We start from the raw sequence: 12,397 nt of genomic DNA, 5'->3' as shown, positions 1-12,397 counted from the left end.
TATGAAATCCCGAAATATCACAGTAAGTAGAACTAATTTGAAGATGAATACCTGGGGCTCATAGATCTAGAGGGTAAAATTTAAAAAATAACCCTGGCTCTGTCTGAAATGAGTCATGAACACTGACATATAGTTGCTCGGATTTTACCTTTTAGGATGTGGCCCTTTTGCCTGTGATTGTGCATGAGCATATTTGTACATGTATGTGCGCATGTGTTTTTGTGTGTGCATGTGTGTGTGTGTTGGTCTGTTGAGGTGTGTAAATGTCAGCCTGTCAGAGCAGACGCGTCAGTGAGAGCAGGTGTGTTGTGACAGACAGGTGTGACATTTAACTTTAGGTTTTATACCAGAAACTCCATCCATCTCTGTCTCTCTGACTCTCTCTCTCTCTCTCTCTCTCTCTCTCTCTCTGTGTCACACATACAGACATAAACCCAGGGACATTCACATACATACACACACATTAGAATATGTATACTTACACATTATCTATTACTGAATGACTATAATTACCACTGCCAACATGCACTCCTTTTTAATATTCACAGGATAAATTTGTGATGTCAGTTAACAGAAATGTACACATCATTTCCTTCATTTGCTTGCTGAAGAGTTGCATAAGCGAAGCTCAGAACATCTAAACTGCAACATTTTATATACAATCAGTCTGGAAACTGTGAAATCATCTTATCATTTAAAATATGTTAAAATACATCTGATGATGATGCAACACATTTTATTAATTCTGCCAAAATTACCCCAAGTCTTAAGTCTGATGTTAGTAACAGTAGCAGTAACATAAGGTGTGTAATAAACAAATTAATCAGAGGCCATTCATCCCCACAAACTGAAATTTGCATGTATAAAATGTACAAAGACAGAAGGTCTTTTTCTCTCACTTCTTTTAGAAGGTCCTAAGTGCAGACCCATAGAAAGACCCCATTGCCAAACAGGTCAGCTAGAGTTATGTGCCAGTACTCCCAGGCCACTCAGCTCTGCACTCTGCAGTGTATAAGGCTAAAGGGTAAGACAAGTTACTGACAGCAGCCTTGCCTCTCTCTCCGCTGTGGTTACCAATGTCCAGACAGAAACAGGTGTAAAGTGCAGAACATTTGTCTTTCACTCCACTCATGTTGCCCTAGCTACATGGGTGTAAGGATGACTGAAGTGCATGTTGCTGCCTCAGCGGAAAAGAGTGAGAAGACATTATTTTGATTACATCAAGCAACATAGCATTATCTTCATCATGTGAAGGTGCAAACAGTGGCAACAGCAGATCTGGGACAGTGGCAGAGAGCCAAGCCTGAGAATCCTGCTGAAACACTACATGCTATATTGGCAGCACACTGGAGGTCTGTTCAGTGTAATTCTGGAAGGAGTTGTAGTGTTGCTTCCCCCTTATTGAAGGCAACACCAGTCTGGCTGGATATCAATCCCAATGATACCATGAACCTCCACCAAGGTAAAAAAGCAGAGTTGATGAGGGTCAGCGGTTACCAAACAAGGGCAGGGAGGGCAGTAACTAATGAGAGCATAAGTCATCCATGATAAGTGTTGACAAAACAATCTCACAAGGTCCACTTAGTACCTGTTTAGTATTCAAATTTTCATTCCTCTGACCACTTTAAGAACTTCTTGTCCATGTTGGCTTAAAAATTTAGACTGAAACTTTATTCTTGGCCTTAGAAGCAGCAGTTGACAAAACAGTCTCACCGTGAGGTCTACTCAGTAGCTGCTCTAAAGCTTTGGAATTGCCCCATTGCTCTGGGACATTTAGTCTCATCAATGACAATGTTAACATGGTTCCAAGAAGCTAAAGGAAAGTACATATGGTTGCAGCTTCATAATTTAATACTATTCTTATGGTATAATATATATAATAAAATATATTATAATTTCTAAACCATACAGTAGCATACACTTTTAAAACAAGTAAAAGTAAATTCTGAAATAATAAAATAATCACCATTTTCTTATTTTACCCCTATATGAATTAAAATATAAATGTATCTTTCCAAACCAAAACATCCCCAGTCACTGTGGCCAACAGGCTGGTTTTGGCCTGTGGGTGGTACTACCACTGGTGTACAAGCCAAAATCTCAGTCTGGAATGGGACTGCCCTCGGAGAGGAACAGTAAAACAGGTTTGGAATGCTGCCGCTAAGACAGCTAAGCCACTCAGATGCTTCAGCACCAAACCTGACACCATCATAATGGGAATTATAGAGGGATACCACACAAATCTGGGCTGTTGGGAGGAGAAGGGGGCTAAGACGGATAGAGGCTGTAACGTGCATGTATTTGTGTGTAGGGTAAACACAATGTTTGTCCTCAGATGGAATCAATTGTATGTGAAAAGGGAATACAGTATGTTTGTCTTGCTATTGTGTCTGATATCTCTTTTACTTCTCACATTATACTTTCAAAATATCTGTCGCTCATAATCCCAAGACTCTGCATGCTGAACATTGTCCTTTGCTTGAGCAAATGTCCTATATGTACAGAGCTAATTTGAGTGTGGATCAGTGTTGAAGACACAGTGTGTGTATGTGTGTGTGTGCTTACAATTAGCATGTTGTGTTGTCGACAGAGGCTTTTAGCTTCATTGTTATTTTACTTCAGAAGCAGTAAAACCTTGATGTTTATCAGTACATTTTCTTGGCTCACAGGTCTGAGACAGTGATACAACAGTCACTAAAGGACTGAAAAGGTGAGTCTAATTAAAAGTAATTAGCTGCACCTCGAATTCTAAAAAAAAGTACCTGTAAAAATTAATTGCCCAAACCTGTCCATAGACAGTTCCCCATAAATAAAATCCTGCAAGTTGTGAACATTACATATCTCTAGTGTAATGGTGCAGAGTAATATCCTGGTACAAAGCCCTTGAGAAACAGTAGAGCATTATTTCAGCGTCATAGTGAACCTACATTACAACTATACCTTTCTGTCCACACAATTTTATTACCAGGAGAACAGTAAACCCTGACATGAAGCACAAATAAGCAAAGATGTGTCCAGGAACATCACAGTTCTTTATGTTAGTTAGTTTGTTTTTTTCAGTTGGCCTGTGCATTCTTCAAATCCCAAGCCAAGAGAGCATGTTTAGGATGAAGTGGGACATGACTTAAAAAGGGGTACAGGATGTAGGGGGTATGCATATCTGCCACGTAATGGAGCTCAGCATGCTGCTGAAGAAGTTAGCCAAATTTGACATCTGTTTCAATGGGATGTGTCAAGGAATGATAAATGGTCTATCAGCATGCTGCTGCATAAGTTACAGGCATATAAGACATGCCTTAATCATTTTAATTGGCCTTAACTGTAAAGGTCAGTGAAATAAAACTCCTGATGTGATGAATTGATGGCAACTCTTGGAGAAGGTGACATTTAAGAGCATTGTTTTTTTGCCTTAAGTTGTACACTCCTACTACAGTAATGTTACACCAAAAAGATTGGTTATTAAGGAAATTATGCAGCTAAATAAACATTTTTGACATGGAATTCTACAAGGGACTGTTACTGTATAGTTTTCTGTTGTATTTTAAGGCAAGTAGTGTAAGCAGGCATGCTTGAGGATGTCCTTTAGTCAAACAAACCACATAACGTGGTCCTAAAAAGTGTGCTGTGTCAGATTTAATTCAAGTCATTTCCAGCTGAATACATTCTGTTTATGCATGCACGCACGCACGCACGCACACGCACACACATACGTATACACTTTCTAAGTAGTCTAAGAGTTTTCACAGTTGAGCATCATTTATTGAACTTCTCCCCACAGGGGAAGGAATGAGACATCCCACTTAACCAAGGGTAGGTCTCACACCAGGAGTGAAGTCTTTCCAAATCACAATCAAGCATTTACACTTGAAACAAAGTCAACAGCTTCATGAAACAGATACATGCCTCCAGTGAGTAATTTTGACAAGCATTATTTTGTGTTGCAAATGAACTGAATCCTTAGGTAGGAGCACATGATAATCACTGCAAATAACATGCAGGTGGCTGCTGTAAAATGGAAATAAGCTTCCTCAACCTATTTATTTTATATCATTGTCATTAAATTTTAAGTGTACAAAAGTGTTAACTAGCAGTATTGTTATTGAGCTTCAGGTAAAATAAAACTTTGGTTGTTAATTTCAGAGATTCATTGTTTGATAATAAACATTTTCTTTTACAGACTAAGCACTCATATCTTAATTATCTGAGATGATTTTATTTTCTCTGTAAATAGCCAGTTTACCCATGAAATAAAGAAAGAGAGCCTTACATTCCAATCCATTCATATTTAGTCTACCGTCCTTCTATTTCTTGTAAAAGTTCTCTCTGGGAATGGTGACAGTCAAGTGTGACAGACAAATGTGACTCCACATATTGTTAGAATAAAATTATGACTCTTGGTGGTCCTAATCCTTTTAAGTGATGAATTAAGTGACAGGACTTTTAACATGTTTTTATAATACAAGTCCTTCAAAATTAAAAAAAAAAAGATCTGATTAACTTCTCTATCAATAAAAATTATCCTTCTGTGTCATAGTAATCATTGTAATTTCTCTTTAGCATACTATTACAATATTAATCTGTTCCATATGAGCCCTTTTTAAGAAACTCCCAACAATCTGAGGATGGGGATCTCTCTTTAAATACTTGAGCGGTCCAGGTTAAGAAACCACATGCAATGCATTCTGGTTGTTGTAGGAATGTCCCCTTTAGTGCAACAGGATAATCTACAGCCTTTTTCTCAGTTTTCTCTAGTTATAGGGCACCGATTAAGAAATAATCACACATTTCTACTACATAGGTGACCTAGTCTTAAGAAATCATCCTATTTACCTCTTTAAGTCATTGTAAATTATATTGGGCTTCTGTATACAGGAACATGTGACTTTAACTGAAAGGCAGGAACTGTAAAAAATATGGAAGGTAGAATAACACTAGCAGTGCAAGAGGAGGTACAATTACCATTGCATAGGGCAACACAGTGACAAAAACCATCCATTCCCTATTGCTACAGGGTGCAAAATTAATTTTTTTGTCCACCGGCCAAATGGCAAGTGGATGTTAAAATTTTACCAGCCACTCAATAGATTATCATTGTTTGGTGAGTGAAGCAAATCCACCAGAAACTTGCATATTTTACCAGAAATTTGGCTCGTGGCTGATGATAATTTTGTACCTGAAGAGTTACAATATAATCAACGAGTTGACAGCCAGCACTGCAATGCACGATTAAAGCATTTATGCAAGATGGAAGAATCAAATACAACTGCTAAATACCAAGCAGAAAAAAAAGAAAAAGAAAAGTTGTCTGTTCTCAACACTAGAGGGATAATCCCTGTCATGTCTTAGCAGCAAGTGATAATATTGTCAGTGTTGCTGTTCATTGATGGGTATGTTTTTCACTATCATTAGTGTCATACTAAAGTCCATGGTTAGATTCTTTTAGATTCTTAATATAGCTCAGCCTACATGCTAGTTCTGTCAGTTAACTAACTTTAGACTACTGTATTCGCTCATGAGACATTACTTACTGAAACATACAACATATGTACTCCCTTTGCAATTAGGAAGTCTCTGACACACACTGCTTATTGTTGCTTCTGCCAATGCCATTGCTACAGTCCTCCTTTGCAAACAATGCTGAAAACATAATGCAACATTTCATCAGCCACACATCCACAAGTTCTCCTGGGGGAACGTTAATCCAAAATAAAACTAAACTCATGTAAACCCATTTACATGTGTGTGTGAATCCATGTGTTTACAGGTTTTTAGAAAACTTGACAGTCTAGTCTTCATGCATGATTTGTTGTTATGTTTTCATTTTAAATCAAATGCAGTCCAGTCAGAGATGGATTGTTTAGTTTAGATAGATAAAATACCAGACCAGTTATTTGGATAACTGGTCTGGTATTTTTTTCTATTCTTACACTGACTCAAATTGTTGAAAATTATATATATATATATATATATATATATATATATATATATATATATATATATATATATTACCACTCCTGTTTTCAAGCTTCATCACCAACATGGTAATACACAAAGACACAATATTCAATAGAAGTGCCCTAGAACTGCTGAGTTTCATGAATAGTTTGTCAAATGACAAAACCAAAGGCTCTGAAATATACAACAAAGATGTTCTTCTCATTAAAGACTCAAACTTAGCACACAGTCTGAGAGGTTAGGGTTGTTAAAGCTAAAACTTGCTAACTGAGACTACAGCAAATATGACTGAGATTTTTTATGTTTCACCTGTTGTTAGTATAAAGCGACAAGACACATGAATCTCTTTATACAATTTATTAAGTGAAAGGCTGGATGGTAGTGGAATTGTCAACAGCAAGTGCAACCTGACAACACAATCAACTTCTCTCAATTGCAAAATATGGAGAGCATCTCCATGTGCTTACATTATATATTGTATAAACTAAGGCTGTGGTACCCACTTTCATTGCACTAATATGGAGAAAAATTTGAAAAAAAAAAACCCAAAAAACAAAACAAAAAAAACCTAAAAAAGCTATACATAACGACTGTAGCACAGGAGCCAAATGTTGCTGATACTGACATTCATAGTCTCCTTTTTGATTTTTTCTTATACAGATAGCAACATGGAGTTGGACAAGGAGAAGTAGACATGGGTAGGGAAAGACAGAGAGATGAAAGGAGAAAAAAAAATAGTAGAGGTATTGGAAAGAGGGGGAGAGAAGGTGGGGGTGACCGGTGAATTCTCATTGGAGTTTTATAATTACTTCACGCCATTAGACCTGCAGTCTATAATTAACTACCTATTGGGATTAGCATGAGCAAAGTCACTGGGAGAGGGAAGAGATAGAGAGGCAGAAAAAAGAGAAAGAGCAGAAGAGAGAGAGAGAGAAAGAGCAGCACAGATATAAAGAGGAGAGGGTGGTGAAATATAGGAGAAACAGAGAGACAGGAGAGAGGAAGAGCAATGAAAAAAAAAGAGTGAAAGTAAGAGACTAAAGACTGAGTATAGACATAGATAACACTAACTAGCCAGCAAACTGACTACATTTGTGCTTTATCTGTCTGGTGTAGTGTCTGTGTAGAAGGAATACAATAGAGACCAACAAGATAATACAATACAATTGGGCTCTGACTCAAACATTTTATGTTTAATAATTGAGTGATGCTGTTAGTGAGTTTATGGCAGTGAGACAATGGACTTTAAGGTCTGCAGTCAACCCTCCTTGTTGCTAGTGATGGTGCATGGATGAATGAAGGGACATTGAAGCACCGAAGAGAAATGAACATTTGTTAAATGATGGGAAATAACAGATTGTGCTGATTGGATAAAATGTTTGGGGGTAACCATAGAAACCATAGATGAATGCAAATGAATAATCATTTAAGTCACTGAATCACTCAGACCCTGTATATTGAAAGACATATAATGGGTTAATTGAATATTAAGCACTGTATGAGTAGTTACATAAATCTTCAGTTTCCATCTCATTTAACTAATACTAAATACTTGGTATATTACTTATGCTTGGAAAACAAAGTTTATCTGTGTAGAAGCTGTAAGAGCCCTTATGGGTTAATGCCAGTGTGTGTGAGGGAGAGAGAGAGAGAGAGAGAGAGAGATGGACCAACAAGAGGACATAGGAAGACAGACAGGGAACGAAGGGCAGAGAAAAAGACAGAAGGAATTAGTGTGTGTGTTGAGGTGTGACTGCCCTGCTCTACTTGACTAATGAGCTAATGTTAACTCAGAGGAAGTCAGAGCTCATTCTGGCTACGCTTGACCCCAGTGCTAACACTAACGCTGTGTGACAGCTACATATACACTGACTGCCACCATCAAGCCCAACTCTGTTCATTAACTCCCTTGGACTGAGTGTGGGTATGACTTTGTGTGTGTATGCATGTGTGTATGTATCTTGCCAAAAAACATATCTTACCAAGTCATCTTGTCATTTAATTGTGCCTTTTGTTGTTTATTGTTTTTAAGTCAACTCACAATTATGTTGTCGAACTGTTCATTCCTTCATTCATCATTAAAATAATTGCATATTATTTTAACAATGTTGTTGTTGAAACCAATAAAATGCAGGTATGATTACCCAGATGATGTATACTATTAAGTAATATCTTTTGACTGACTACACCTGGCTTATTAGTTAACTTTAGAAAGTTGACACAGTGCCATGTAAAACAGCTGCAATCCCTCAGGTTACCAGTAGCCAGTGAACTTTAATGACCATATGGGACGCTAAAGACAAAGAGGTAAAAGGAGAGTTTATAATGGTCTTACTATTGTCTGATTTTAAGAAACACACCTCAAAATGATTGCTTATGTTCTGTGTCTGCTGGTTGTATAAGTGTTTGTTAACCTTATTTGGTGAATGCTTTTTCAGCTTGTGTAGATGTTTTTTTCTGCCCCAGCCTACTGGCCAATAATTAATATATGCAACTCTAAGTTACCCCTCAGAGCAAATTTAAGTATGGCGTGTACAAAAGGACAGTATGTGTACCTTTTTCTTTCTTTTTTATACCACATTGTTTTAGGCATCCAGAGATTTCATCTCACTTCTAAAACAGCTTTGAAACTGTGTGGTGTGACAGAGAGAGAGAGACAGAGTTTTAGTGTCAAAAAGAGATCAAACAGGAGTTTCCCCTCTGGTCACAAAACAGACCCATTATTTCTACCAGTTGAATGCTGTGAATGTTCAGATTGCTGGAAAAAGAGCCTGGGGCCAGAGGTAACCTGCCATTCACTATATGTTCATTAACCCCTCCATCAAACAACTGTAGGCTGGGTGGTGGGAGAAGCCCCCTCAATTAAATGACCCTAAGAGAAAACTGAATTGAATAATATAGTAATACTGGGGAGGGCAGACAGGGAGTACCACTGGCAAACTTTATATATGGATATATGGTAATCCAATGCTTTTTTTATTCATTAATTTTGGGGCTGTCGATCGATGTAAAAAGTTAACTGATTATTACACAATTTGCTGTGATTAATCGCTGTTTTTCTTCTTAACACTGAAGATTGTAATAAGGTAATATAAAGTAATGGAGAATCAACACAAAGTATATTTAAATTCAAGTACTATTGTTTAATGGCATCTTTTTAATTTTGAACACAGATTCTCTCCTGTGAACTACAGATTTCCAATAGAACCATCAAGGCCATTAAAATTAGATATCAGCTTAGAAGGCAATAGTTTCTTATGATATTGGAAAAAAAAATGACATTGTGATATCCTTTTTTTCTGTGATATATATTGTGATATGAAAAAATACATGAAATTTCACCAGATTTATGCAGTGTGTTATTCATGTACAGATATACAATTGAAATCATAATTTTCATCATTTCGGTACTTTAAAAGTCTATTCTCTTCTAACAAAACAAACTCCCCTTCCTACTTCTACCACACTTGGTTCAACTCTCTGCCACCCCTCCAGAAATCAGCTTGGACTCCTCAACTTTCGGTATCAAACAACCAAAGTAGGCCCCACTAGTCGACCACCACAACTTGAAAATGAGCACTGCCTGTTTTGGTTGTTTGACGAACTGATCAAGTGCAGCTTTCACCAGAGCACATAGTGAACTGATCGTTGTGCATGCAGAGTCTGTGTATCACCTGCCTGTAAACATGTACACAATGTGGCTACTGTCACAGATAATGTGACTTGGATGCTAGAGGCAGGCATTCAGTTACACGAGGCGGCTTTTGAGTGCATGTCTTCCCGTTATCAGTGGCACCTCATCCCAATGCTGGTTAAAAGTTTAACAGTTACTGTCACAGGGCTGGTCCATGCCCTAATGTAAGAAATGCTTAACACACAAAACTTGCATCCAGATCTATCTGTACACACAACTTGCCGGCATATAGATAAATCTGTTTGTTGCTTGAGTGTTACCATCCTCAGTCGTGCCAGGAGGCCTGATTATCTTCCACCACGCAGATTAATCATACATTTAAACATTGTTCGAAATGGTAGATTACGTAAATAACACAACTGCGACACACAAACTGTGCAGATTACTTTTGTTTTCTCCAAAGATCCATTGGGCAACTTATTTATATGAAACTTTACGCCTAAAACTCATCCTTGTCCTTATCCATCTTTAGCTGGTTCGGTTTGGCGGCACTGGGGCACACGTCATCACACATGACATGTCAGCTGCCACAGGAAGTAAACAAAACACAGCTGCATTAATTGCCTTAATTTTTTAAAACACATTAAATATTTCAAATTAATCACAAAAATTAACATGCTAAATTTGACAGCACTAATATATTTACATAGAGAAGCCTAGAGTTAATAGTCGTTAAACAAGGTGCATAGAGGGTACATTGTTGTGGGAATCCCCTGCTGTTTTACTGTTAAGGTGGACCTCTGTAACAGCTCTGACATGCTGGGATTGTTGTCAGTGGTGTGACCTGATGAGCTGCTAGCCATGGTCCATATGACAGCTCCTACTTTCTCTTGTGGGCCTCTTGGTTTCAGTGCGTGCTGTGCTTGGAGTTGTAACACGGGGATGATATTGATGCTATACTGTGCTGTGCAGTGCAATGCATCGCTGTTACAATATATACCTACAGCATTGTACATACAAACAGACATCTAAACTAAATGACTGAGACCAAGGAAGACAAAGAGGGAGACAGAAAGGAAAACTGTGACAGATATACAGAAAAGCATTCATACACTAAGTCAGTTGTTTGATGATGACTTGTGTCATAACTTCTCCCATATGGCTTGTCTTGTCTCTCATCTGTACTATGGGACAGCTGCATGGAAGCTGGGGATACATAACTATCAGGCTATACATATGGGAGCTGTCTGTTCTGGATACCCCTTGGCACATCAAAGCTACAGAATCTACTGAATCATCTTTCTACTGCTGAAGAGGCAAAGAGGAGGGGTAAAGACTTGAGCAAGTGTACTAGATGTACTGACGGATGCTTATATGGATGTATGGATGGAAAATGATGGTGATCAAAGTGAGTATGGAAGCATATAACTGGGGTTTCTACTTCAAATAAGCACAGATGAATATGTATGACTACAGTATTGCATATAGGTTTAGGAATTTTCACACAACTGATTTGGGTCTGTAACTTAACTTTAATTTGGAACAAATTGGAAACATAATGATGTCCCCATGGACTGTATATAAAGATGGATCTAGCGAGGTGTGACATCACCCATTGGTTTGCATTGAAGCCAGTTAGAAGCCCAGAGTTGCTGCATATTGTTGCCGACATCACTTGGAGACAGGACCTTCCAAATTAGGAGTGCAGGGTGTTGTCTTTCACGCTCTGGAAACACACCCTGCTATCTCGGATAGAAGCGAACGCTCACTGGGAACACCGAGTGGTGCACACTTGAGCTAATGTTAGCTACTTTAGTGAAATATTGCAACAATAGTCCAACTCAGTGCGAGTCCCAGAGCCCCAGAACTGTCAATCAACGCCCACTCATCAAACATCAAAGCCTGCTATAACTCCTCAAATCTTATTAACAGAGCAATAATTTCCAAAAGGACCAGTAGCACACATACAATTAAATGACTGAGACTGTAATTACTTGTTGAAAAAATAAATTTAACATTTTTGGAATGTTAGTCAGTTGGAGCCAGGATTTTTTAAGCTGTGGTAGTTGCCTTTTCTGATGTCCACATTATCACCATACTACTTATTGTGATAAAGAATGTTCATCCTGATTTCCTCTCTTTTCCTTCCTTTATTTCCTTCCTTGCTTTCAGCTCCCCATTCATCCACCTATCCATTCCTTCGTCTTTCCTCACCTGCCCAGTAGTCCCAACACACACTTTTTATGCATATTTATTCATAACTGCCCTGTCAATCAAAGACCTGCCATGCAAAGTTCAGCAAAAGTGAAATACCGCTAATATCCAAACATCTCTTGGCTGCATTAGCATAAAGCCAGAAATAAGCTCTGGTGTCAACACACGCCTGATTGGTGACACCTCACTCAATTTGGGAAATGCCATTCATTTCATGTGGGACCCTGTAGGCTCTTACAATGAACAGTGCACATACTTTAAATCCATTTAAGATGACTATATTTTAGGAGTGTAGACAGTGTGAGGATGTACTGACTAATTAAATATATGTGTGTGTGATAGGGCCAATGATGACCCAATAACACTTTAAATGACCTGTGACTGATCACAATGTCCAACACATCCTATTTAGAATTGCTGTAACGCATACATGATGTGAAGAGGGCCACCTTCTCAGAAAAGAGACTAAATGCTCTGTCAAAATAATATCAAGGGACTATAACTCATCCAAGGATCTCATAATATAATCAAGTGGAGGGGAAGAGACATAACAACAGTTCCATGTGATTAGTGTCTCATGAACATACCATATGC

The sequence above is a fragment of the Thunnus albacares genome, chromosome 6 (genome assembly GCF_914725855.1).
Source record: "Thunnus albacares chromosome 6, fThuAlb1.1, whole genome shotgun sequence".
In the NCBI taxonomy this organism is placed as follows: domain Eukaryota; kingdom Metazoa; phylum Chordata; class Actinopteri; order Scombriformes; family Scombridae; genus Thunnus; species Thunnus albacares.
The sequence above is the reverse complement of the archived record's forward strand: the minus strand, read 5'-3'. Positions refer to the sequence as shown.